This window comes from Crocodylus siamensis, chromosome 5 (assembly GCF_052110815.1).
Source record: "Crocodylus siamensis isolate JL-2025a chromosome 5, ASM5211081v1, whole genome shotgun sequence".
Lineage (NCBI taxonomy): Eukaryota > Metazoa > Chordata > Crocodylia > Crocodylidae > Crocodylus > Crocodylus siamensis.
In genome coordinates this window covers 40,640,863-40,667,907 of record NC_143399.1, presented here as the reverse complement: position 1 = coordinate 40,667,907, position 27,045 = coordinate 40,640,863, and the positions used below count along the sequence as shown (strand labels likewise).

General features: G+C 46.8%; 1 protein-coding gene across 2 annotated transcripts in view; it reads left to right on the top strand.

Moving 5' to 3' along the window:
• Positions 1-27,045, top strand: part of DDR2 (discoidin domain receptor tyrosine kinase 2) — an 86,788-nt gene continuing 59,743 nt past the window's right edge. For both annotated transcript variants that reach the window (XR_016442199.1, XM_090046386.1), the window contains exon 1: positions 1-175. The gene's annotated coding sequence lies outside the window, so the exon portion shown is untranslated. The remainder of the gene's footprint in view (positions 176-27,045) is intronic.

The window sequence follows — 27,045 nt, the reverse complement described above, 5'->3', positions numbered from 1 at the left end:
CAGGAATCCTCAGAATGCTAAATCGCTCGCAAAGGCATCTTGCATCAGCCTGTAGAAGTTTCCTCTCAGCCCGGCTTCTTCATCAAGGGAAGGGGAAAGGAGTTTATTTAGTTTCTTTTTGCACAGTGAATTACATCTCTGGTCTTTCCTCTTCCCCCTCTGGTTCATCAGTCAGGTAAGCAACTTCTTTTTATGTGTTACTTTTGAAAACGTACACTTCCGAAGCCTTCCTTTGCCTCGTTGGATGCCAGACTGCAAGGCGGGAGGGGAAAGCGGGAAACTTTATTATGCTTTTTGCAGGCAGATCCTTATTGGGACCAAAATATTTTAATGTAAGGCAAAAAGTAACGGTACGGAGGTAAACTGAAGACATGATACTGAACTCCACAGTGGCTGGAAAATAAGTTAAGATTTTTGTAAAAGAGTTGTTTGCATGGCAGGCAAGACTGGCTGATTGCAGATCCTGATGATGGATGGAGGATGGGGGAACTTGGTCCACCGGGGATTTCTGAACCGGGGCAAGTCTCACAAAGACAGTTCTCTTCTTTCCACGGCTGGTGTGGGTTATAAAAGCAGCTGTAACGACAACAATATCAGGGCGCCTGCCGAGTGGGGTCTGTTCATGATTATGAAATGTTGTCCCCTCCCTCGCGCTCTCCCTCTGTCTCTCCTCCCCACTTGCTTTTTTTTTTTCCTTAGACCCTCGTGACAAGCCAGCATTTTTTTTGTTAGTGTTTCTACTCTTGGCTGCAGTGTGCATTTCTGCTGGCAGGTCCAGCCTTAAATACCTGCGGACTCCAAGCTGGGGAGGGTGGCCCAGCTCCCAGGGGACTGTCTGTCATTAGAGGCCAAACCTGAAGTGGGCATTTTCATTGCGGGGCTGGCACAGGAAGCTTACTGGCCAGATGTGTGGGGTCAGTAGCAACAGTGTCAGAGCCATGCGTGGTGCAGGCCTAACATGGATGGGAAACAGTGCTGCAGACACCTGGAAGTGGTTTTTAAGAGGTCTCTAGTGACAGTATTTTGTGATCATCTCTTATCAGACATGGCTCCTCATTGAAGCAAAGGGCTTATGGCCTCTGGACTTGGATTTGGCTGTGGGGCTGAGTTGACTTTTGCCTTTGGATGGCTCTCCTCTTGGGAGGACAAGAGGAATTGCTTGAGGGTTTGCTGCTCAAAGAGGGTTGTGCCATTTCTGTCTTCCTGCGTGATGGCGAATCCTGCCAAATAGGGCCCCCCGCTGAGGGCTGGGTTAGCTGCAGGCTGGGAACCCAAGAAGCTCTTTGTATTAACATAAAATGGAGCAGATTGCAGCCAAGCTAATCTTTAACATGGACAATTTTAGGCATTTAAAAAAGACTACAAATCCCAGCATGCAATGTCCCCACAAAGCTGCATGCTGGGATTTGTAGTCTTCTCAGGCAAGGCTTTCCCCAGTAAAGAATTTGCCCCCCTGATCTGGGGTCTTCCCTGTATACATCCAGCCCTATTACCTAAGTGTCTGAGCATGGAGGACAAAGGACAAACTCCTGGCCTATTGATGGCAGCTCTGCCATTCAATTCGGAGGTCTAAATTCCACGTAGGGACCACTAGGATTTGTCTCTGTGATGTTCGTGACCTCGGTCGGGGTGACCAACATGTGACACAAGTGCCATAAGTGCCATGGGGACTTTGTGTGTGGCATATGGAAAATCAGGAAGGGGGACGGTTTCTACCAGATAGGGCAGGGAACAATAAGCAAAGCAGCAGATAGGGCAGGGACCACAGGACAGGAAGCAGACATCAGAGCAGCAGATTGGGCAGGGGAAGAGGATCAAAATGGCACTCAAGGAGGGCACAGGCTTTAATATACCAAAAGGGTTGGCCCCCACTGCCCTAGGTGATCCATCACCTCCCCCTGAGCTGTGTACTTGGCTTGGTTTGTAGCATGCAGGAAGCTGCTTGCTCTTTTTAAGACTGCAAGGAGATGTCAGAACAGAAATATCAACCTCCCTTTTGATCCCTCCCTCCTTTGGTGACCTTGCAGGCTTTCCAGGCTCTATGTGGGTCCAGGCATTTGAACCTCAGATGGCTGGGAAGCCAGGAGGGGCTGCTCAGCACTTTCTCACCTACTTCCCTGAGCAACATGAGAACTAGACGGGACACTGCACAGGAGAGCAAGGGGTTGAAAAGAAACCTAGACTGCATGGGACCTCTGCAGTGTCTCCTCCTTCCACCACCAGAGATTCATATTTTGGAGTCCTAGTGAGGCTGCCTCTGGCCTGCAGCATGGGAGTTTTGGATGGGAACAGCATGGGTCTGGGACCCTGCCCAATCTGAATATGGCTTATTTCTGCTCAAGGCCATTCCTTTAAACGCAGACTAGCAATTTTCCATAAGCAGCCATGGAAAGACCAGCTGCTTCCTTCCCCATGGAAGAACCTGGTGCTTATTGTTGGGGGTGGGGGGGGCTTTGGGCTACTAGCTCAGGAGCCAAACACTGCTGCTTATGTGGGTAGGCTGGAGGGGGCTGGAAGATGGCAGAGGAAGAAGGGAATGGAGTTCCCAGCCCATGTTGAGCCTAGTGGCTTAGGGTCACCTCCAGTTCTTTCAACACCGCCTCCCTTGTTAATACAAAAGCAACACTACTTTCTCCTTCCCCGGCCCGTCATGCCTGTCAGTGCCTGCATTTTTCCCTTCTGAGGTTCCTGCTCTGCTCCTTGGAGTGTATCTAGTCTGCTAAGAAAAAGATTTCCCTCCCCTCCTTGCCCTTTCCTATCAGACTGTGACTGCCATTTTGCCTCTGTGAATGTGGCACAACTGGACAGGAAAAGAGAATGAACTGAAGTGGGCGCATCCATTTGAGAGATCTGCCAGGGGCATGCGGCTGTCACTCCTCAACAGTACAGGTGCTGGGCTTCCCGCGGCTCCGTCCCTGTGTGGAGCTGTTCTCGTCTTGGGGCAGAGGTGGAAGAGCCTGTCCCCACTCACAGCAATGCCCTGTGTTAATAACAAGACAAAACAAGCAGCGTACACATGGAGACGTCCTGACTGCTCCTCAGGCGTCCAGAATCTTATTCAGTCCAAGGCCGGCAGAGACTGCTCAACCAGCACAGGCCGCCCCATCACCTCTAGGTGAGCTAGAGAATAATTCTTAGGAAGAGGCACTTTATCCTGATGTAAGGGCATTGTGTTGACCTTCTGCCAGGTAGTGCCAGCAGCAAAAGTGCTGAGTTCAAATATTTGAAGGTTTCCTCTTGAAATGAACCGAGCCCACCTGCCTGAGTCCCCACCTGGAAAACTACTTTTCCTTGAGGGGCCCTTACCTAGCAATATTTCTCCTCTTGCAAACATGGAATTGGTGTCTACAACAAGGCAAATATGTTTGAGAGAGAAAAGGAGCACAGCTTTTACTTGGGAAAGCTGATCTGGAAATTGGCTGCCGGTTTAGAATGGTAGGTAAAGCATCCTCCCATATACTATCCTAGATGCCTGCTCCTTTTATCCATCTGACATTGCCACATTTTTCTTCCTTCCTGGTATATATGTCCCTTTCACATGTTGCTTCCTCCCCATTCTGTGCACCAAGCTAAGGGTTTGCTGCCAGCAGTTGGTGAAGTCCCAGAGTGCAGCCGAGCATCTTTACCTTGCAGGAGGGAGTGCTGCCTTGCTTCTCTGAAGAGATACCTGGCTGTTGCCTCTATTTGCCATAACATCTCTATTGCTCTTACCCCTACATTTCTTCCCATCCCATTTTAAATCACTCTTGATTTTTCTGGGTCTCTGGCTTTTTCCAGTCACAGCATTTTGTGCCTCGTGTTTTGCAAAGAGGCCTAAGTTATTCTTCCCTTCCAGCTCCCTGTATCCATTAATAAATGAAACCAGTGCTATTCATAGGCCAATAGTTAGGTCATCATGTAGTATTCATAGACTGTTACAGAGCAGTTCCCATCCCTCACAGTCACTGCTGTCAGAAATCTCTTCTTTCAGGAAGGTAGTTATTGATGGATATCAAATCCACTCTTGACTTTCCTTTAAACTGACTGAGAATGATTTCCCCACCTCCTCCTTCCTTCTAAAAAAAAAAAGCACTCAAATTCCCAGGGAATTTCCATGGGATTTTGGCAGCTGACTTGCTCAGGCTAAACCTCAACTTGAGTCTGTCTCTGTGAAGCAAATTCTCCAGACCTCAAGTCATTCTTATAGCTCTTCAGAGCCCTTCCCTGTTCGTTAACATCCTTTTAGGAAGTTTGGCCACCAAAAACGCTGTCCTGCCTCACTGTAGCTTCTCAGCCCCCCTCCTGGTTATACTTCCAGGAACAGCATTTGACCTCTTAGCCACAATATTGTGCTGGGAGATCACGTTCAGTCCATTATTCACCAGGAGGCCCACATGCTTTCCAGAGTCATTGTTTTCCAAGCTACAGTCTCCTGTCTGGGAAGTAGGAGCTATTTTCTTTGTTCCCTAGAGGGATAACCTTGCTTTCAGCTGTATTCAAATATGTGGTTTTCATTACACCCTGCTTACCGAGTGATCCAAGGCACTCTGCGTCTCTGACCTGTCCACATTGCATTTTAACACTCAACCCCACCGGTTTCTGTTCTCTGAGAACTTTGTCAGCAGAGAGAATTTATATTTGATCCTAGATCATTGAAAAAATAACATTAGAGTAAGAACGCACTAGAAATTGCTCCATTTCAATGGTGATTTCCCATTAATAACCATTGGAGATCTAGTGAAAAGGCTTTAATGCATTGAATAAGCACTGTATAAATTCAAGATCATGTTAATGTTCTAATCTAAATGTACTGTAGTATGAAAAGGAGCACCCTTACAAACATTCAAACACACTACTGCACTAGTAGGCTTGCAATCTCATCACTTTCCTCTAGGAATGGACTTCTTTCTTCCATTAGAAGTCCTTCCCCCCTCCCTCAATATATTCCTATTCCAAGTATTTCCTCCTAATATATGAGAAAGCTGTGGACCAACTGGAAAATGTCCAGTGGTGAGCAATAAAAATTATTAGAGGCATGGGAAGCCTGATTTATGAGGAAAGGTTGAAAGAAGTATAGTTATTTAGTCTAAAAAAGAGAAGATTGCGGGTGGGGTAGATTTGATAAACATCTTCAAATACTTGAAGGACAAGTACATAGAGAGGATGGAGATAGACTATTCCCTGTGGCTGGAAGGGAAAGGCTTGGAGCCATGGCCTCAGACTACAGCAGAAGTTTAGGTTGGAGATTAGGATGAACTTTCTGACTACGAAGGTGGTTGGGCATTGGAACAGGCTACCTAGAGAGGTCGTGAAATCTCCATCCCTGGAAATTCTTGCGTGCAGGTTAGACAGGACACGATTGGGATGGTTTGGTCGGGGATGATCCAAGCTTGAGCAGAAGGCTGACATCATGTAGTCTCTTTCCGCCCTACTTTCATATGATCCTATATTACAGTGAAATTTGTATTACACCTTTTTTGTCATTATACCTATTGGGCATTGGGTTCTCCCTTGAGTTGGTACTGACCATCTTTTTCTGTTCAGTGTCTGCAGTTAAGATGGACCATCAGCAGAAGTCAACTCAACTCAACCTAGAAGGCCCACTAAGGCTAACATGGTTAAGACAGGCCTGATTCTGTAGCTACCAGTACACAGTGGTGTGCTGTGAATAGTTTCACATCTGGCTGGTCTGGCTTTGGGAGTTATTTGCACCGGGTTGTTTGAAGATAGTCTTTGACAGCAGTCCAGAGCAAGGTTTGGATTGATAGCAAGAGGCCTTAACACATTTGCTAGTGTACTTCATAGATGATATAAAATGGTGGATTTTTTAAAATTGCTACTTTTCTTTGGTCCTCTGTCCCCCCTCCACCCGTGGGCTTTTTAAAATTATAGTAGCATTGTTTTGCAACCAAGTAATTGCAAATTTCAGGGCAGCTGCTAGTTAACTATTTTTTAAATAACTCTCAATTTATGTTCTGTTTACATTTTTGCCCATAATAATTTTTTACTTATGATTTATTTTTGGCTCTGGAAAATTGGTTTCATCAGAGTTCCAAGTGCATGCATTATTCAGTTTGCACATAACTAATAAATTAGGTTGGAGTCAGTTGCACACGGGACGCCCAGATCATCCAGTCTGATATCCTGCAGAACATGGCCCATACCCTGGGATTCCTGAATAATCACTTCTGCATGCTGTATTTTAGTTCATTGATGATGATTAACTTATATTGCTGTAATGCCTATGACCTGAGTCATGGACTAGAAAGAGCCCTGTGCTGGACACCATACAAATACAGAACAAAGGGTTTGTTTTAAGTCAAATTCTGTGTTCGGCATCTGTCAAAATGGAGTTTGATATTGCATCCTTCTATATTGGACACACACTTTTTCTGCATTAGAAAATGAGCATAAAGAAACTCTAGTGCTCTATCATGCAACCCCAAACTGAATTCCTCCATTATGATACAGTTGTTCATTCTGTGCTCTGCATGTGGAAGCTTTAAAATACTGGATGAATTGTTTCTTCTTGGGTTAACTGGTCTATAGGGAACAACTTGTCTTACCCCAGCTTATCCTTTATTACTGAGAACATCCATCCATTGGTAACGCAGACTTTCTGTTGAGCCAGGTCATGGTTCCATCAATGTTAGATGTCTCCACTCCCTTTTGTACCACCTGTTTTTACTAAATAAGTTATAATATCTTGTGATATTTTAGCATTCAGGTTACTGGATTCTTCCCCTCCATTTTCTACATTACAGTCTAATGTCAGCTCAGTTGGATTCTTTTTTCTCTGACAAGAATGTTTCCAATTTGGCCTGTTTTTTAGTGAGGTACATAGGCTTGGTGTATGTATGTGCACTTAATACATTTATTGTCTTAGTGTGTCTTAATACTTTCACTTGTTATGTCAGTTTTTACTTATGCCCCCTCAATCATTTCCCTTTCTGTAGATAAATGCCTTTCTGGCTAGTTCAGCTAGTCTGTTACTTAAAAAACTGGTTTCCTCGCTTCAAGGAGGAAGAAGGACAAGTCTAGTTCCAAAGTTTTTATTCCACTGGGTAATCCAAAAACTGTCCCAATATTATTCATGAAGTTCAAAGTACTTCAGTGCCTATATCTACGCTGTCTCTATGCCACACCAAGCAGTGCTGCTGTGAAGATTTCCCAATCCATTTACTAACACTCCATGCTTGCCATATCCCAGAAATATGGCAATGTACTCTCCTTACAGTGGACCTGAGAGGTGCCAGAAGATGCACCTAAGCCTAGAAGTAACTCTGGGTTCCTCTAAGGCAGTGACATCCAACTTCTCTGGCTCTGCAGGCTGGATGAGTGGCATGGGGCTGGTCCACAGGCTGGATCTATAGCACAGTTTTCATCTGGGCTGTGCAGCTGGAATTTGGTGTTGGCTAAATTAATTGCTATGATTCCTGGATCCACAGCAGAAGGGGACACTCCTGCGCTGAGCCAGCTGCCTTACTGTGCCCAACCAAAAACCAACCTTCAAGTGCCTCCCCTGGGACACATATGTCCAGCCAACCTCCTGGGAGCATAGCCGCAAGCCTGGGGTAATCACTGCCACCACCCGGGGTCTGGTCATTGTTAGGGCTCCAGGGTACACAGACCTTGTAGACCTTGTGGATGCTTAACCCACTGTGGGATTCCGGGGTGCTTATAGCCTGAAGTATCCAAAGATAACCACAGGTACTAAAGGAAAATTAAAAGCCTAGCTCAACTTCGCTAGTCAAGCAAAGGATGCAAAAGGCCTACTTCTCCCCTTTCTCAGTATCACAGCCAGGCACACTGTAACTTGATACGTCTATTGATGGGGGTGAGGTGGGGGCGGTAGTACAAGGAAGACAGAAATACACTTTGAGCAAACAAAAGTAATTTGAGCCTTTGCCAATATTGGATTCAATGATCCTATTTAGTGCAACTGCCTATATGTATTTCTAGACTTCCAGGTCAGCACAGAGAATCATCCAAGCTGGAGCCTGGAGGTGCATTGCTTGTGGCTTTTCAATATGCCCACCAGAGGAATCCCACCCCCAGGAATTTACCTGTTTAGGTCACCTGACTGACCAGCCAGTACCACAAAGAAACCCAGGAAATACAGGGGTCACCTGGTTTGTCCCAGGTGAGTGGGAGGGAGAGGGGGATTTCTCCACAGCCACCACTCCCCAAACTACCAAATTTCTTGACCATGGACTAGATGACAAGAGCTCCCCAGCCTGTGGGCTAGTTCTTGGTCAACCCTGCTCTAAGGCAGCTATATGACCCCCAACTACTGGAAAGGAGGCCCGTGGAGTGAGAGCAAGTAGGCAGTGTATGCTTTGAGGGGACATTCCTTTGTGCCATGTGGCAGCAGCCAAGACATTATCCACTGGCGCTCTGCCTTTCTTACTGTGTTCTAGGGGTGCAGAAGTAAACTTCATGGGTAAAAGAATGTCACATTGCATCCTCAGCAAAATTAATCCTGCATCTACCTGTTTGTGGTGGAAACCCTCTCTTTACTGGCTCAGCACATTATCTTTCCAACAAACCTATTCCTAACTCTTGAAATACATATCCCATTTCTATCTGAAAAGATGTGAGAAAGGTAGTAGCAGTAGCACCCAAAGGGTGCAGATCTCCCTGGACCCATGAAAAACTTTTGCTCCTGGGCTCTTGAGAACACTGCTTCTGTGGGTAATATGTTTCAGAAGAAGCTGAGTGACATGGGGGCATCCGTATCGCTGAAACGCATGGTAAAGGGAAAGGTGGGAGAGCACACCAAGGCCTGGTCTGTGTCGTCCTCCATAGCTGTTTTTATAATTTTTATTTTATTTTTTTCAAAGTGGCAGGAAGTATGAGAGGTTCTTCTTTTCAGCAAAATAAAGCTAGGTGAGAGGTACTCTAGGGAAGCATCTCGCTCTTGAGGTCTGCCTGTGTGTGACCCACACCATTAGAATGTGTGACATATTGTTGGTGTGTGACTTGTCCTCTTAAGTTTGTTGCATCATGCCCAACTGGCAGATTGTAACCTGTTTAAGTGGGAACAGCTGGTTGGGATTTTGGTTTCTTTCATTGCAGGAACCAAAGAAAGCTTTATTTAAAAAAAAAGGAAAAAAAAGTAAAGCAAAACAGGGAAAACAAAGGCAGTCACGTGCAACTCTGAGAAGCCTTATACGATGCATGAATCATTTGAATGTTTTTACTTCTTAATCCACATTATAGCTGCCTACGAAACATATATTAACCTGTGCATGAAGCAGGCACTTAAAGGGGGGCATGACATGTTTTGCCTATGAGTTACCTGAGTATTTGAATCAAAATGCTGAAAGTCAGGGCTTTTGAGTTTTACACCTTGCTTTGAGAGAGGAGTGTTACTTATGGGACAGACAAATCCACAGCTCTGGAATATTCACTCTGGGAGTCAGTTTTAGCTCACTGGCTAATGGATCTGCTGCACTGGAGACCTGGGCACTATCATCGGTTTTAGGTGAAGAGATAGTGTGCAGTCTTGCAGATATCTTATTTCTAAGGTGGAGGCTGTTACTTAACTGTTGAGACACATAATTTTGTCAAGAGCTTTGAGAGCAAATCATGGAAGTGCCACAAAAGAGCTGGGTGTCATTTTGTTACAGATCTCTGTGTGTGTGACGCTTGACTTGCTTCCAGATCCTGTGTTGAAAAACAGGAGACTCAACATGGATGAAAATGAAAAACAATAAGAAACCCAACAGATTCAGAAAATCTGGGACTGGATATAAAACATGGTACCCCAAAATTAACATTTACCATTTTTGTCATCAATTTTTGCACAGGCACCAGAAGTACACAGATGTACAGTTGTGCAAGCACAGTAGGAACTAATACAGCACCTTGTCCCTAAGTGATCATGGAGAGGCAGATAATAGCTTGTTTGCATTAGTAGATGGCTACTGTGCAATTAATGAAGGACACATGAGAACTTTACTGTTTTAACATGTACCAGCAATAGTGTATTTGCTGCTGGGTTTTTTTGCTATATCAGAATCTAACATATTTAAAATGGGGTAGAACTTTGTCATCTGCCTGCTCCTTTTTTACATCCATGCAAATGTGTTGTATGTCTAGGTCGTCACTGACTGCACTTAAGATTACAAGGGCTGACGAACAAGTAGCTCTTTTGCTATTGCAGTAGGTGAGGTGGAAAAAAATCTGTATGGTCTACTGCTGGGACAAAAAAACCTATTGGGCGTAGCTGATCTCCTAGTGTTCTTGCTGACCACATCTATCAAATGCAGATTGAGACTTGTAGTAAGAACTGTTGTGGAGATGAAGACTGGGTTTATGGGTTCACATGAAGTATTGCTCCCATGCAAACTTGCAGACTTGAGTCATGACTCCAGTATGCAAACACTGCAGTGAAGTTCACTCACCAAGCCCCCAAGAGGAACTCTTAGAAAGAGACCTTGGATTGGCAGACCTTTAGAAAGCTAAAGTGGCTGAGCTGGGATGTACATGTGGGACGTACACTAGGGTTATGTCTACGCTGCAAGAACTGCAGCTTGTGTAGGCCCGCCTAAGCCAGCTTTATGCTACCTTGGGTGCTGCTAGAGTCAGAGCCTACAGTGCTGCTGGAACCAGTCCCCCAGGTATCTATCCATTTTCTTGGAGTTTTGCAGTTTGTGCTGAACTCTGTGCTACCACGGCCATACTGCTAGAGACAGGTGAACAAGCTAGTTTAATGCTGATTGCCCATCTGTCTAAGCAACCTGCAGTCTCTGCAGTACAGAGATACTCTATAAATAGGTGAGCCCATGACCATTCCAAAGAAGTGAAGTAGAAGAGAGCGTTGACCATCCCCTATTATGGAGAATATTCCTCTTAGCTGTCATTTGGGAAGGAAGGTGGAATACAAGGTAAGAAAGGACCTGAGAGCACCATCGCTAACCTAGATAACCAAATTCAGGCCTGTCAGAAAAATAGGCAGCCACCTGTTATGGCTGACGAGGATATCATCACAATGAATGCTGAACATACGTATGTGGCCATAGGATAGCCTGTATCTTAGAGCTGCAGTTTCCTGGTAAATGCCAGGACCTTGGCATAATGGTGCATTCTTCTGAATCCTGCTTTCCATGTACTACTTTCAGTTCAGGTCTCTGCAGCAGAGCCTTCCAGAGGCCTCCCAGGACACACTTCAAATGCAGAGGGCCAGGTTTCCACAAGTCATAGGGTCAGAGAAGTAGGGCTGAAAGGGACCACCAGAGATCATCTAGCTTAACCCCCTGCCTGAGGTGGGATCATCTCTATTCAAACCATCCTGTACAAATCCATTGTCTAACCTCTTACCAAAAAGTACACAGTCACCCTTGACCCAACACAAGGCTTAAGACCCTAAACTGCCACAGGTAAAGCAGGGAGACCATGGCATCCAATGTCCTATTGGTCAAAGGTCTTAAAAATATGCTCAAAGACCTGGCCTTGGCTCTGAATTTCCTACATGTAAGCACCCAGAGCAACTGCTGCACAAGTTGCAAATTTGTGTGAAAAGCTGTATGCTGTTGCACATGCAAATATGATCTGTGGAGGGAAAAAGTTGGGTGGGGAGAGGAATCCCTCTAGTCTTGGTGCCTGCCAAAGGGCAAGGCGCTTTCAGAAGTAAGCTTAGAAAGATGGATCCTATCTCTGCCTGCATGGAAATTTGTTTTTTCTGTAAGTGCTGGGCATACCTCTGGCATGTTCTCTGTATATGAGAGAGCAGTAAAGGATCTCGTCACTGATTGCTGATACTCTGCCATTTTGGGTTGGGGTTTGGCAGCTGTGTAACAGCACATATCAGCATTACTGGGTTAAAACCTGAGTGTGGAGAAAAATCTTGTGCTCAACAGAGTTCAGGAGGTACTTTGGAGAGGCAAAATACTTTGGCCTGCCCTAGCATAATATCCAGCCAATTTTCTCAGTAGGTTAGAGGGTGTGTCGAGTTAAATTGCACAACAGTGTGGAGCTGCACTGCTACACCTCTTTTAAAAAAATTCCTGTGCCCTGTCTACATTGGAGCTACAGGCAAAAGAATATGGGGGGAAGGCAGGAGGCAAACTGGGAGATTTGGGTGGATATGAGGGCAGGGCTGAGGCCAAGAGGGATAGCAGAGGTGTGATACGGCTGAGGTGAAGGATAGGAAATCAGATATGTCTATACGTTCATTAATGTGCGTTCCTTAAGAAAGTACTAACTAAATGCACAGTATTTAGTTCCTGCACATTAGCGCTGGCACATGGTTAATTTGATACTGACTGCGCATTAGCCTAATAACATGGCTCAGTAGGCTATTAACATGGGTTGTGCTGTGATGCTGTACTGTGCATTAGGTCAATGTGCAGTAAGCAGCTCATGTAGATGTGCCCATTGAGGGGAAACAGAGAAATTGGAAAAGTGTGAATATAGTAGTTGCTGTAGTAGAAGAGACTGTGGGGGCACATGGAGTGAAGAGGTGAGCTGGGCAGCCTGTCCTGCTTAGGTGGAAAAGGGTATGGAGACGGGCAGAATGGCAGGTCTCAACCCCCTGAGGCTTGGGGAGGGGAATGAAATCCTCTGCGTGCAGGCACCAGGGACATGGTATTTGTGCATGTGGAGGGCTGAATTTGACCTTGACACATTCCCTCTTGCACGTGAATGGGCGGCTTCTCCCTTGGGTATCAGTAAGCTGCAAAACAACAAAGACTCCCTCCATCGTACTTTATTTCCTATGTTGTTTTTTTTTTTTAATCTTGTGATTTGCGGGGGGGGGGGAGTGAGAGGGGAGGAATCTGACTCACGACTCTGGAATGCTCTTGGCAGTGCAGTGCTTGTGACAGCCCGTGACAGAGACCAAACCCAGCTATTGTGGACATGCAGACTCCTGTCTGCACCTCCCTCACTGAGAGCAAAAGAGGAGCCCCAGGAGCATGTGCCTCAGCAGAAATCTTGTCTCCTTGATATGACAATTTGGAGGAACCCACTGTCAAATGCTGCTTTACCTTACAAGAATGAAATGGGGGCCCAGTGTGATTGATGGTCTGGAGAGCTCTGCAGTGGCTGGACCGAAGCAGAAATCCTGCCTGGGTGGAGTCAGGCACAGGAAGGGGCTGAAAGAGTGGGAAAGGCCCACCTTGCACTACAGAGTCCTACGGGTAGAACTTATCTTCTGCCAGCATAGCTTTTGCATGTCCACCCTCAGCTCTGAGTCCTACAAGCTGGGACCTCTGCTCTTTTCAGTGGAGTTTAAACTACTTCCCTAAGCAAGGTAGGACCTCCCCCAGTACAGTTTGGCCAGCATGATGGCTGCATGGCTAGGACGTGAAGTTACCTGGACTGGTCTAAACAGTCTTCCAGGCTAGGGACAGGAGTTACACATAAACCGGTTTAAGTGATCAGAAACTGGTTTACACCTGTAGCAGAACAGAAGCTCAGGGTATGTAAACCAGTTTTAAAATGGCTGAAACTGGTTTAAGATAAACCTGGTTGAATGTAGTATCAGACTTAACCTTTTGGGCAAACCAGTTTATGAAACTTCTGTCCCAGACCCCATCCTGGTTCAAGTTAAATCACAGTCCTCCAGCATCACAGCATGCTTTGAAGCCCTGGGATGGGCTGAACTGGGCTGTCTGCTCCAGAGAGCAGGGCTGCCCCTGCCCCTCTGCTCCCTAGCTGGAGCAGTGAGGGCTGGCTAATAGGGGGATGGGGTGGGCGGGCAAGCCCAGCTGGGGATGCAGCCCAGTCTGTGGGGGCAGCCCCCTGGCAAACCTTGGCTGGGGCCAGGTTGGGGGGTTAAACACCCCTTCCTCTGCTCAAACTTGCTGCTGGCTGAGATTGTAGACTCCAAATCCCAGAGGCACCTAGAAGCAGGAAGAGAAAGTGATCAGCAACCCTGAAGAGTCCTGCTGTTGGACTGCAAATCCCAGAGACCTCAGGGGTAGCAGGAAGGGGAAGCAAACATACAGCCCATGCTGGCTACATGCCAGCGATCCATGCTGTAGCTCCCCCTGGCATCTGGCCTGAGCCACTGCAGGCATGTGGCTGCATTTCCTGAAGCAAAGGGTAAATGTCTGTTAACTTCTGTTTCAATTTAATCTCTGCAACTTAGTTTAACCTCTAAAGACTGAATTAATTTAGCCTCCGGCTTTTTGACTGTCTGTACTTGGCCCCTGTTTCCAGCCCACAGTGTAACTGTCCCTGCAGGAGTGACCACTCTGGTTAACTCTTTGAGCTATGCTGCCTAGGGGTTATACCAGCTGCAGGCAAAATACAGCCCACAGGCTGGATCCGGCCCACTGAGCATGTTCACCTGGCCCGTAGAGGCTCCCCAACTCCCGCATAAGGTGGAAGCGAGGCGCCCACTGTACACCCGCTTCCCAAACATACCCTATTGCCTCGCTCCCACCCTCATGGCTGGAAGGGGCCTGCCCGGCCAGCTGTAGCTTCTAGGTAGGACTGCTGCTACTGCAGTCACCAGGGACCTGCTTCACTACCTTGGTCTCCTGCTGGCTCCAGGCAGCAGGTAAGGAAGCGGCAGGGGCAGGGCTGCAGCTGGGAGGGAGCATGGAGCTTGGGACTGGCAGCAGTGCAGAGCCAGTGCTGGGGGGAGGAGGGGCATGGTGGCAGCCCAGAGCTCGGGTGGGCAGTGTGTAGTTGTGAGAGCGGGTAGGGGGTGTGGGCATCCCTCATGACTCTCCCATAGCGTGCAGCCCCGATGGGCGGTGGCAGTGCCAGCAGCAGCAGCAGGCGGGGCGTTCAGGGCACAGGTGCCTGGCGGGGTGTGGCTCTGGCTAGTGCTGCATTTCAGGGCATAGCTTCTCCTGGGCTGTCTGTATCGACAGTGCTCCCTGCTACTCAGGTGCAGCCCCTGCTACTCACAGAGCAGGGAGGGAAGCCCCACATGGTGAAGCCAGGTGCCTTCCCTGCCAGGGCTTCATAGCACAGGAGAGAAGCCCCCTGGACTGGAGCTGCCTGCTTTCCCTGCCCCCCAGTGGAAGGCACCTGGGTCTTCCCTGCCCTGCACCACAGCCCCGGCAGGACTGCTCTCCTGTGTTGCACAGCCCCGGCAGGGAAGGCACCTGGTTCCACCATGCGGGGCTTCCCTCCCTGCTCTGCAAGTGTAGGGTCTGTGCCTGAGTGTCAGGCAGCATCGGTGATACAGAGGGCCCAAGGGAGGCTGTGCCTTTCACCCTGATGTGCAGCACTGGCCAGAGCCATGCCCCACCAGGCACCTGCGCCATGGGGGGAATGTGGAGGACAGTCCTCACATCCCCCCCAACTTCCCTCATACCCACACCTTGCCCCCAGGACCCTCCACATATATACAAACCCCTCCCCCACATCTTACTACCCCCCCAACACACGCACCATACACCCCCCACTCCTGCCATATACAAGTACCACACAATATACAAAACTAAGAATTGTTTTGAGTTATTATGCAATCACCTCTATATACATGATGCAAACACAAATCATGGCAAAAATATTTTTTGTAATAAAATTAGAAAACATTATAGTAGGTGTTTGACTTTATGTATGATTTGTTTTTTTCTGCTTCTAAGATGGCAACCCCACCCCCAAAAGCAATATTGGGGGTGGGGCAAGGGGAGGGACTTCTGGTGGCAAATGGCAGGGGTTAAGGGTGGGACTTCTGATCCCAAGATGGCGGCAAGGGGGTGTAGAAACTGTCAAGGGGAGGGGCTACCCATGTGGCCCTCAATAGCTCACCAAAACTTGTTAAGTGGCCCTCCACCCAAAATAATTGCCTGCCCCTGGGTTATAGGATACAATGGAGGGGAGGAGAATGGGACAAAAAAACAGGAAATTATCTGAGGTGAAGCAAAAGTGTCTGTTGGAATTTGACTTCAGAGTTTCCTGAGAGGAGTGATGGTTGTAGTGATCACCAGGTTCAATAAAGACAGTCAGGCATGAATAAGAAGAACAAAACAACAGCTTTTATTGAGCAGTAAGCATGCCTCTACAGACCTTTCATCTCTCCGAGTACCACCTAACTGTGGGACCATCCTCCAGGTACCACTTCCTTGGTCTCCCTAGCAAGGGAGCAACTCTAAATAATAACTTACTACAGTGGTGACCCACAGTATGAAGCAGCTACCCCTCAATCTCCTGGCAAGGCCTCCAAAAGGACGTGGTATGGGGAACTCAACCACCCAGCCATCCACCCACCCACAGCGCGGTGGGTTTGTGTCACCCATTGATTGTGTCCTGTTGCTGTGACACAACACCTATGGCAACCAGATGCAAATGCACTTGGCTCAAAGTCATGCTGGAGGCACCCTGATTGCTGTCATTTCTTCCTGTGCAAGGGGCTATGAAACACCAGGCTAGGAACTAGGAGTACTGATGTTGTTCCATTGCACCCGGTTTGCTCAGGTGCAGATGAAAATACCAGTTCCCAGGTTGACTAGAGCTCTGGTCTGGATCTCATACCACCTGGATCTTTAAGCCATATAAACTCCCACATAGATGCAACCTCATCAAACCAGTATCACTCACATCCCTGACTTATGTGAACAAGTTATGTAAATGTGATGGAGGGGAAAAAGGAAAGGAAAAAATAGTTATGTGATTTCCCTCCAATTTCTTTGTAGTGATTTGTGGGCTACAGGTTTGATCAGCAAAGGTGCATGGAGGAAGTCAATATTTTTTTTTATTTGAAATATTTATTTAATGAAAAATAGCATTTTTCTGCCCTAAAGTGAAAACCTTTTGTGGAAAACTTTCTTTCTTTTTTTTTTTTGGTACTTTTCCAACTTTTTACTGAGAAAAAAATGGATTTGGTTTTCAGTTTCTTTGTGCTTTTTTTTAAATGGTAAAATGAGGAAAGCAGAAAAAGGGGAGAAAGGAGAGAAAAAACTCCCCTGGAAGATATTTCACAAGGAAAATTTACAAAAAATGCAGATTTTAAGTAAAAGATTTTTACAAACAAACACTGAAAACCATTCATTTTTCAAAACCTGTGAAATGCAAATTATTTCCAAATGTTCTGCCAATAATTATTAGCATGTTTGATCAGCTGTACCTTCCCTGTAAACCTAACGGGATGACTCATTGTCCTCTCATCTATCCCATTGGAACTGAGTTCTGTGTTACATAAAGAATGAGGCTTTGATTACTGCAGTGAGAAAATTTCCTTATATCGGACTAAATGTAAATCTGTTTCCTTTGGGAGATAACAGCACCTGGCTTTCTGGCACATGAAGAGTTTATCCAGACATAGACAGAGCTGAGTGAATAGTGGGAAAAATTATCAGTGACTGTTCTTTTGAATGTGAAAGGAAATTGCATTCTATTCCCATGAATATTTAAGTACCACATTATGCTAGCAAAAGACTTTGTGAAAAGTGAATGCTCTGCTTTGACTGTATGGTGAAAGCCAATTGCAAACTGTATCTAATGCTAAAATTTGTAATTCATGCAATCTTGTTTCATTATCTAAATTATCCAGTCAGGGAGCAGACTATCATACCACATGACACTTGAAACTATCCAGCAAAACTGAATACAAAGTAGCATATTGAACTGTAAATATTTACAGTGTGGTTTGCTAATTACATATATCATTTGGTCAGAGAACAGAAACACCATGTGTTTGCTGTAGCCAACTAGCACAATGCAAATTGCAGATTTTGAATTTTTGGCATAAACTGATTGCAGTCAAAGACTTAGTCACTCAAGTCCAAGTTTCATATGTTTATAGATTTTTCAAGGCCAGAAGAGGTCATTATGATAATTTGGTTTTGACCTCTTAAACAAGAGGGACTAGAGAACCTTATACAATAATTCCTGCATTGAGCCTATAACTTCTAGGTTGAGTTACCTTTTTTTTTTTATTTTAGAGAAGAGGCCCAGTATGGATTTTAAAGATGTCAGGTTATAGAGAATCCACTGTCACTTGGTAGCTAGTAACTGATGATTATTCCTGAAAATGAACGAAACAGAGATTTTCATGATCTGTTCACAAATGGCATGTAACCAGGGGAAACAAAGGCAAAAATCATCAAATACGTTATCCTTTGAAAAAGTCTGTCTAAATGATATCACCCAGATTAATTTGGCTCAGTTATTGTTGTTAGCCAGTATTTCAGCATAGCCAGAACTCAGAATGACAGTGCAGCCTCTCATGGGTGGAATGCCACAGCTGGTAAACAGTACATGTCCCGCCCCACTGAACTGCTTAAAACAAGGCATGAAGACACCTACAGGATCCAGCTGAGGTTGCAAATGATACTTGGATTGACTGAGTGGGACAGCTGGGGTTTGCTGTGCCTGCAGCCAAACTGCATGCTGTATTGCAATTGGGAGGTGTGATTACAGATTGTCAGCTAAGGGCAGCTGGGGAGGGTGGGGTGGAGGGGGTTAGATTGGGTTAAAATGGCCACCCAATCTAACATTGTTCACCCAGGTGCGGAACTTATACTTATAGACCTGGTCTCAGTGACTGGAAATCAACCTAAACTCGTAACTGAACAGCTATTTGATGCAAATAGACTTGTCTAAAAATGGCAGAACTCTCTAAAACCTGGGCTGATGCAGTTTCAGGCTTAGTCTAGGTTGGACCAGTGCATGGAAATTCAGCACAGTTACCTGTGCAGCCTCAGGCCTGGGAAAGCCCAGCTGCTGGCCCCAGCCTCAGGGCTGCGCTTTCTCTATTTGCACCCTTGGCACTGAGCTATTTTTAGCCCCTCAGCCCTTCACCCACACCCCCATAGAACAGCTAGCCCCCTGCCACCTCTAGCCCACCAACCCCCCCATCCAGCAAGCTGCTCTGGTGCCACCAATTTTATCAGCATTCATCGCTGCTGAAGCCAAGGAAGTAAGTTTTGGTGGGGGCGAGGTGGGAAGGATGGGGAAGTAGATTTGCCAGGGAGAGAGGGGAGCAGGGCACTAAAAATAGCTCCTAGTCCTCCCTGATCCTGCCAGACCCTCCCAGACCCCAGCAACCCTCCTGCAGATCCCACCTGCCCCCTCCCTATCTCCCAAATTGTTCCACCATTCCCTCTGTGGATCCCTGATCCCTTCCCCAAGCCTGCTTACTCCCCCACAACCCCACAACCTCTCCCAATCCCCTGCAATCCTGACTTAGCTTAGATGTGGTAGCCATTTGAATATGGTCTGTTGTTGTTCATCCTTTGAATCTGACCAAACATTAAACATGGTGTGATGTCCCCCTAATCTCCCCAATTGTCTGCACTTAGCTGTAGATACATATAGGTATGTTCAGGAGTAGATGGCAGTATTTGTTATCTGTCCCAGAAAGCAGGGTAGATTTACATTTTACAGACTAATTAAATCTAAGATGGAAAAGCTTTGGTAAACAATGCCTTGCTTCATCAGATGCTGATCAGGTGCCTAAGGTGCAAATCTACCCTGCCTTCTGCATGACTTCACATGGCTAATTACTGGTATCTGTCCCAAATGGGCATTTTTCAGGAAACTTTCTTTTCTATAGCTCCTTTCTACCCAGTACCTCCAATTTTTCTCATATTCCAAGGTCCAGGCCGTACCCATCTATTAGGTGCGTAAGTGCAATCCTATTCTGCCTTCCTTGTGTCCCTGTGTGGCAGGAGCAGTGGAATTGCCAAGCCACGGGAGCATGGCGGCAATGGTGGAATCCCTATGCCCCTGCCACAGCTGGTGGTACCATGCCATGTGAAGCCGCAGGAGCATGGCAGCGGTGACAGAATTGCCGTGCCACGGACCCTACCAGCAGCCCTGAGGCATGCTGAGCCGCAGGAATGGGGCTACACTGTGGCACGCTGAGCCATGGGAGCATGGTGGCGGGTTTGCCACACCACAGGACTTACCAGCGGTGCTGTGGTGTACCGAGCTGCAGCCAACAGGGACGAGGATGCTGGAAGAAGAAAAGAAGCTGGTGCCAGCATGCATGTGCTTTATAAGCATGTGCTGATGCCAATTTGCTAGCAGAGGCACTGGAGCAGAGTTAAAAGCCCCACACACTGGTTCGGCAGGGGGACCAGTAGGAAGTTTCCAGCAGCCAGGGGAAGTCTGCAGGTGAGTCCCAGGAGGGATGACTGGTGGCAGCCTCCAAATGAGCAGCTGTCTCTACTGGCCAACTCAGAGAAGTCAGGCAACTTACCTGGAGGGGCGAAGTGGAAGTTCAGCCACAGAGAGTGGAGCCAAGGCAGTGGCAAATCTACAGGACAAGATGAGAAAGAACTGGTAAAAAAACCGCGTCCGTACAACATTGGAGTTGCAATGGGTTGGCACTAGGTGGGGTGTAGGAGAGGCAGAGCCCCAATGACCTCATGCCAATGCTCAGATCCAACATGATACCACTGAGCCAGGATTAACAACATTCCCCAAGATTAAAGTTCCATCAAAGATATGGCAGGTGAGACGCATCGGTGATCTCAGTAACTGGTGCCAGGGGTCAAATTGTCGGGCTGCAAGACCATGGTTAGCTCCAGGCAACTAGAAGAGCATAAGCGAGGAGCACAGGAGAGGCACAGCAAGTTACACCCTGTAAAATGTTAACACAAAAAGTTAAGTGGGTCAGCCCCTTGCTCATTGCTTTTTGTGACAGTCTTAAGGTGAAGATGATGCTGCATTTATAAAAGGAAATGCATTTTTTAATAGGGTGGGATAAAGGTTGCACTTGAACATCCAAGTCTACTTAGACACCTTATAGGTAGAACAGGACCCAGCCTTAATTTGAGCCAGAAGGAGCTGGGAGCTCTTGCTGTTCATGTTGGAGGAAGGTGTTTTGGGGCAAGCATTGTGCTTATCATTTGTTTTCGGGGTAGGAAGGACAAAGGGCTGGAGGTTTGCCAAGATCTACCCATACAACAAGCTCCACCCATGTGAGCCCTCAAAATGAGGCATGGCTCACAGCTGGCGGTGCAGACATTCTGCGAGTGATTGCATAGCCACATGGGCCCCTTAAATCTGGCTTCCCTTGGTGGTCATGGGTTATGGCCAAGGTTTTGGCTAGACTGTGATTTCAGCTCCTTCCTGGTTTGGGGGGAAGGAGCGTTTGCTTCTTCTGTGTCACAGTACGTGATATTGAACATAGTAAATGAACTTAGTGGGTCTGCAGAACCTCCCTCTCTTTCTCTTCCTTGGGGAAAGATGATGCAGTTAATGGTAACAATCTCTAAATTCTCATTGCTGGGTTGAGTGGGCCAATGTGCACTGCTCCACAGGCTCATGTAGACATCCCTGCACTGGCTTTACTGGCTCCCAGAGGATATCTCTGTAATCATAACACCAGAGACTGACTTAATTTTTAATGAGAGCAGAGATGCTGGAGTGCAGTGCAGCAGCTGTAGGGAGGTGCCAGTAGAACATATGAGGCCACGTTGGCTGAGTCTGAGCTGTGGCTGCCATCTGCATAGAGGGTAATCAGCTGCCAGGCATGACAAGAACTGAACACAGGGAGCTGGGCTTCACTCCCTCTCCCCCTAAATAGTTTCTCTACAACTTGAGGTTTGCCTGTTGCCACCCACTCAGTGAGCACACTGCCCCCTCAGCCTTTCCTTGGCCCTATGAAATGCAGTAGTCTTCCTGGCTCCTTTACATTGTTTGCCCTGGAGTTTCCAGCTTGAGTTTCCAGCTTACACTACTCTTCAAGGTCCTTTCCTCAAGGCCACACAGGAGGGCTAGAACAACACAGGACACAGAATCCAGGTAGCCTGAGCAGTACCCCATTATGCCAGCTCTTTGCTGCTGTCATTGAACGGCTGCTATAATTATGGCACGTATCAATCTCCTACAAGCATGGGCCATTCCATCCCGTGCGCTGCAGAGGCACATATTCCCCTGCCACTGGTGACAAGTCGCAAGTTTTTGTTACATGAAACAGAGGAGGCAGGATGGAAATGTGCCTGAAAGGCTGTGTGGTCTGCACCCAGCTGTTCCACTGATTGTATCGACAATTTCTGTGTCCTTTTTAACCCTTAGTGGGAATATCTTGTCCTTTTTACCTTTGTGGGAGGTATAACTGATCCCTTCACAAGTAAAAGAACAGATGGGGTCCTTAAAGCAGAACTGGAAATAGGCCCCAGGGGACTGCTAGGAGCAAAACAAGTTTAATCTATTTTGTTACACTGCCCTTTGGGTGGAGGGAGGGGGCAAAATGTCTCTTTGTTTAACCAGGGATTAATGCAGAGGGGGTGCAGCAGCCTGGTCACATCCCCTTTGGCTGTATCAGATGTGAGCACTCAGTGTGGGATCTGGCTGCAGTCCCTGCTTTCATGCAGCTCTGGGCTAAGGGCAGAAGTTGTACATAAATTGGTTAAGTGATCAGAAACTGGTTTAAACTTGTAACAGAACAGAAGTTCAGTGTACATAAACCAGTTTCAAAACGGCTAAAGCTGATTTAAGGTAAGCCTGGTTGAATGTAGTAATCAGACTTAACTGATTGAGGTCAAATCGGTTTATGAAACTTCTGTCCCAGACCCCAGAGTGGATCACTGCTGCTCATCCCCTCCTTTCCTCTGCTGCTGCATTCATCAGGGAGGGGGAGGGTGGGGAAGGGTGAACAGCAGTAGCACTCACCCCCTGGGCTCCAGAATTGCTTCAAAGCACGGCCTCTGGCCAAACCCTGCCCTAATCATCTGGGGAGCTCAGAGCTCACCGCTCCTGCAGAGCTCTGGCAGGAGCCCATGCTGACCAGGGAATGAGCTCATAGTTCACTAAGCATGCGTGGTAGAGCTAGAGTGGAGAGGGAGCATCCCTTCTCGTCCCAGTTCTGGATCCACTACTTTGTAACTGATCCTCATAGAGGACAGAAAGCTCTTGTCTTCCTTCAGTGGCCAGATCACATATTGCAGAACTGTCACTGCCAGGAGACTAAGAAGAACGGTTTCTTAGCTCATGTGGTAGAAAGTTGCACTTAGATCACACCGTTGGTCTCTGCAAATGATCCAAAGAGGGTGATGTCACAGTGGCAGTGGCATCTTTAGTAATTAGACTGCACTCTGCTCCTGGACCAAGGAGTCCTGACACCCAGCATGCTAGAGCTAGTTCACCAATAGTTGTGTGAGCCTACCACATCCTCTCTTTGCTGATTCTCATAAACCCTACCTATGCCTCCCCAAATGAAACACATGGTTGTAATGTCTCTCTGAAGGTGATGGCTCCAGCCCCCATGAGGAAAATATATGTATATGTATATAAATATATGTATAGACAAGCAGTGAGGAAGACTTTGATGTAACACGTGAATTGCAAAGAATTGCACGGAGAAATGGCTGGGTATCAGTAATGAACCTCTTGTGGTGTATCTGTAAGAGCAGAGCAAGGGACTTGAGCAAGAACTGCACAATTCCTTTAAGCCAAAATTTACCCCACTTATGCAAATATCCTCTTGATATGCAAATTCCCTTATTAAATAATTTGTATAAATCATCATTCAGGGAGCTCTACAGAGCTTGACAACTCTGCAGTGCCTCTCTCTCATGCTTTTCTGGCTAGGTGCCTTATTGCCAGGGATCCTGGTTTTCTCTGATTTAAAAAAAAAATGGTGGCTTAAAAAAAGTAACCCAAAATCCACATTTTTCTGTGATCAGAATGAAACACCACTAGATATATATCTGTATATTAGTGGCGTTTAATTTTAATCATGGGAAAATGTGGCTTTTTGGTTACTTTTATAAACCTGAAAATTGGGGATTTTTTTTCAGTAGAGAAAACCAGGATCCCTGCATTACTGCTCAGTGTACGGCTGCATAGCACAAGGCTGTACCTGAATTTACCCTACTGAAATCAACCCAGGTTGAGTGCCAAGCTAATGGGATTACTTCGGTTTTGGTACCGGAGATATCTCATTCAAAGCTCGCTTGGGAGCCTCTGCGTGGCACTGGAGTGTGGTGTGTGGATACGATGAGCAGTTGTGTGGGTGTGTGCAGTTCTGTGAAAGCTGATCTGACCCAGGCCCTGCAGCCTGCAGAACATTCCAGCTCTCTCCTGCTTGTGTGGTTCAAAGTAGCTTTTAAAATACAATCGGTTGCTTGCTGTTTATTTTAATTTGGCACTAGGCTTCTAGTAGACACACAAGAATTCCCTGCCCAGAGGGGATCAGAAAAGTTTGGAGAGTGTTTTAGGTAAGCACCCCAACAGCAGGCCGCCTATCCAGAGCAAACACAGACTTCGTATCTTTTGCAGTCCATCCATCTCCCTTTGAGCAATGCATACTAAACTCTACAAAAATATACCTTGGCAAGGGCACAAAGAAAGGTAGCCTTCCAAATTGTGATTTGATTTTCTTTTTTTTTTATTATTAATGTCAGCAATTGCTTTGCCTCCACAAAGAACCATTCTATACAGTGAGTGATGGGGCTAGCACTGAATAAATTCACAAAGAAGCCGAGAAAAAACGGCTTTCCAGTAAAAGCAGCACATAGGTGCAAATATTTATCTCGTACACACCCCAAATTTATAAATATGCCTTGGAGACTCCCAGAATGCTGGGTCAGCTCCTCAAGCTGTGGCCTCTGAGCTGTGTTTTTTGAAGTTCTTGTGTTTTCAAATTGTTCCCTGCTAATTGTAACCTGTATAGTGACAGGCTGAAAATACCTTTTGCTAAAGGTGGAGTAAATCAAAGGCCGATCTTACCTCACTGCTCCTGCCACTGGGGCTTCTTGTGTTCTGACTCCCAGAACCAGTTCTCTACTTCTTTTAACCTTGTGGCCTCTATATCCTGCACAAGCCCAGGATCTAGCTCCACTGAGGTCCCACCTGTTCCCTCCTTCTTCAAAACATTTCTAGTGCCAGGCTGCTTTGTGAGCATTTGCTCTGGCCCAGGACACAGCAGAGCCATGTTTGCATGGCATTGTATCTGGGCTAATTAGTTCGGCCTATCGTGAAGTCTGCTCTATTTGTTTCTCTAATCCATGTGGAACAGCCTGGTGCCAGGAGCATTGTGGCAGGTGATTGATCAACTGTGTTCCCATCAAGTCATCTGTGCATCAGGCCTGTGGCACCAGCTGAGTACCACTGCCCTAGAATATTAATTATGCATCATTAATATTTGTCTGCAAGCCTTAACGGTAAAGGTGTACACCAATCTCAATACGCCACATTTTCACCCAGCTACCACTCCGATGCAAAACCTTGAAAGTGACCTCAGCAGTGTTAAAGCAGAATAACTTTCCAGACGTGTAGAACCTCCTGTTCTCTCCTCTTCTATGTAGATTCTTTATACAGTGACCATCCCTGTAGTATTTAAGCATTTTCCCATAATGCATCAAGTTGTGTTACTCTCATCCATCATGCGTTTGTTCTCTCCCTCCTTCCCCGGGAGATAGAGTATGGAATGTCTTGGGGGTATTTTGCTAAGGGATTTGTTTTTTGGCCCGGGGGGGGGGAACTGTATGGGCTTGTTAATTGTTTTGGTAAGGGTTGTGTAATAGCTGTTGCTCTGTGGATGTCAGCAAAGGCCAGTCAAAGAGATGTCTCAAAGGCAGAGCAGATAGGGGAGGTTTGCTGTAGTACTTATTAGTTCACTGGGGATTTTGTTTCAGTCTCAATCTGGCTCCCATAGAAAGTTCTCTCTTGCCATAGACAAGCTTTACTCCCATTGTAGAAAGTTCTCTTGTGCTAGAAAAGTGTAAGCTGGACTTTATCTTAGAGCTTTTGGCAGAGAGAAAGCCAAGGCACCTGTGACAGATATGCTGATCTGTTGAAATAATGGATATACAAGTACAGGAGGTTTCTTTTCAGGATTTGCATTTTGAATGGGAATCGGAAGTTTCTTGTAGAGCTGGAAGTCTGAGACCCACCTTGGGTGGTAGTGTCCTACAAAAACACTAAAAACAGTCTTTTCCCTTATCTTATTTCCCTGCTTTTAAGGTTTTTGTGGGCTGGAGTATGAGCTGCTATATCCTTAAATATTACTACATGTAGACTTTGGTTTGCTAACTGTGATTAGTTGGGGAGAGGAACACATGTAACTATGATAGCTTTAATGAGGTTTTTTGTGTGAGAGCACACACTTAGAGCTTCACACTTAGAGAAGGACATGTAAAACCTGTTCTAAAGAAGTGCTTCTTGGGGCTTGCATCCTAACCTTATTTGCATGCAGGTCGAGATGCCACGAGTTGGGTGAAGAGAGATGGCAGGTGTCAGTGCAGTCTAGTCACTAGGCAGAGCCACCCCGCTCTGGCCTGTCTTAGCCTGTGAGTGACCCCAAGTGAAGCTCCAGCAGACTACCTTAGAAATTCATTGCTCAGTGAGTGGGTGATGAGTCTAAGTTGTTCACTGGCCTCCTAAGCAGGCCAGAAGAACACGCGCATGGAATCAGTGCGAACACACTCCTCTCTGAATGTGGTCCTTGTCTTGGCTGGTTGCTGCCTGGAATTGTTCCTCCGGCCACCTTGCACTGACAGTGCTACAGGCTTTGTCTAATTCCAGCAGTCCCGAGTAAAGTGATGCTAGGTCAGTTATTAGTTCTTCTGCAAAGCACAGGAGACTGTCAGGGCTATAGGCAGCTCAGGCCTGCACAGTGCTTGGGAACCATGCTTGCTTGCATAATTGAAACTGCCACTAGCAGTTGTTGCTCTGGGGCAGGATGCCAGGAGTGAGACAGATAGCTGTTCCAGTGATAAGGGGAAAGCCTGATCTGTAAAACAGACCATGAACCAGCCGGGATTTTGGAGCCCTTAGTTCTCAGCTTGGGACTGGCTAGGGGAGTCCAGCCAGAGGGCTTCAAAGCAGTGAGCTCATGCTCTCGCCTTGGCCTCTGGCCACAGTCCACCCTGTGTGACAACAAATACACCCACGTCATCCAGCTGGAGAATTCCCAGCTCAGCTTGGGCCATGCAGCAGTGTGAAAACCCACTGGCATGCAAGTGCCAGTGCCAGAGCCCAGGAGGGGCTGAGAGCAATCAAACAGCCAGGCATAATGAAGGCAGGGGTGGTGTGACTGTTGCTAGTACTGTTTGGTTTCATCTCGTGGTCCCCCTGTCATCCTGGCCCTGGAGGGGGCCCTGCATGATGCCCTGCCAGCGCCCCCTCCTTCTGACCCACAGCTTCACCTGTCTCTTCTAGCCCTGGACTCTGCTTCCTAGCTTTGCAGGTGCCCCTCAAGGC